Genomic DNA, 1,732 nt, shown 5'->3' on the forward strand with positions numbered 1-1,732 from the left:
GTCCACTGCTTTCTTTTCTTTGTAGACTGGCTTTTTCTGCTGTTTCTAGTCACAGACAAAAAACATAGGCAGAGGAAAGAACGAGTTTCTGCCTTACTGTGTAGCCACTTGGAAAGTGACTAAATCTATGCTGGATCCCATTCCACAATCCCTACAGAAGAGACTCGTAGATTTAGTTTCCCACCCTTGAACCAATCAGCTATGGCAAAGCGTGAGAAGAAGACCTTGGGTAGGAGTTACCCCTGAGCCAATCGATTGTGGCCCGCCAGCCCTGGAGGAGGCACGTTTTAAGCCTCACAGCATTTGCTTAATTCTTGCTGTCTGCCAGTGCCATGGGACCCTCTGCTACAACCCAAACAAGGATATGTAGGACAGAACAGACATATGTTACCAATCAATTACCTGATTACCTGAGATGAATACTGACAATTTTTTTTTTTTTTTTTTTTTTGTGAGATCAGCCCTGAGCTAACATCTGCCAATCCTCCTCTTTTTTGCTGAGGAAGACTGGCCCTGGGCTAACATCCATGCCCATCTTCCTCCACTTTATATGGGACGCCGCCACAGCATGGCTTGCCAAGCAGTGTGTCGGTGCGCGCCCGGGATCTGAACCGGTGAACCCTGGGCCGCCGCAGTGGAGCGTGCTCACTTAACCGTTTGTGCCACCGGGCCGGCCCCAATACTGACAATTTTGATGAGCAACAGTTTCAGTTTCTGGCAGCAATGTGTACTCTTATTGATGAAAATGACCATAAAATTGGACGTAGAACCAAAATGAATTGTCACTTTAATGAAGACATCGAGAAAGGACTATTGCATCGAACCTTAAGTGTCATCTTACTCAACACAGAAAATAAGCTACTACTACAGCAGAGGTCAGATGCTAAAATTTCCTTTCCGGTTTTTTTTTTTTACCAATACTTGTAGTTATCTGTTAAGTCATTCGGGAGAACCTGAAGAAAATGATGCAACTGAAGTGAAAAGGGCAGCACAGAAGCCTGTAAAAGCTGAATTAGGAATTTCCATGGAACAGGTTTCCCCAGAAGATGTTAATGATTTAACATGAATTCATTCGATCTGATGATATTTGGGGTGAACATGAAATTGATTACATTTCGTTTGTGAAGAAGAATGTAACTTTGGATCCAGATCCCCATGAGATGAAGAGCTTTCGTTATGTATCAAAGGAAGAACTAGAAAAACTTCTGAGAAAACAGCCAATAGTGAAATCAAGATACGTCTCCGGTGTAAAATGATTGCACAGACTTTTCTCTTTACATGGTGAGATAACTGTATTTGAATCAATTTGTTGAAAAAACATGAACATGAAAGCATGGCTGAGTGATTTCACAAGTATGAAAAATTCGTCCGTATTAAACTTAGAAAGATTTAAAAAAATCAAATCCGAGACCCAACATCCTTTAAATCTTTAATAGTGGCACTAATCGTCACCATCTGCACCCCAGGATTTGATTTTGGTTTTGATCTAATATCTTGTGGGGGGAGGCAGAGGGAAGTCTCAGAGCTTCCCCTTAGCCTTTTAACCTTCCCCACTCCAGCAGCTCTTACCCCACAGGCCAAGGACCCAATGAGGGGACTTACTCTAGCTGCCCAGTTCTGCTCTCGGGGTCTGGGGAACTGACCACGAAGCACGTCCACAGACCCACTGGATTCACTGTAAGCCAGACTCGAGTCAGGACTCCATTTATCACCTCCTGCCTCCACCCTGTAT

At 43.6% G+C, this 1,732-nt stretch overlaps 1 pseudogene; it reads left to right on the plus strand.

The window, feature by feature from the left end:
* Positions 1 to 660: 660 nt before the first annotated feature.
* LOC131399542 (isopentenyl-diphosphate Delta-isomerase 1-like) lies at positions 661 to 1,300 on the plus strand (annotated as a pseudogene).
* The last annotated feature ends 432 nt before the right edge of the window (positions 1,301 to 1,732 follow it).

Source organism: Diceros bicornis, chromosome 38 (assembly GCF_020826845.1).
Source record: "Diceros bicornis minor isolate mBicDic1 chromosome 38, mDicBic1.mat.cur, whole genome shotgun sequence".
In the NCBI taxonomy this organism is placed as follows: Eukaryota; Metazoa; Chordata; class Mammalia; order Perissodactyla; family Rhinocerotidae; genus Diceros; species Diceros bicornis.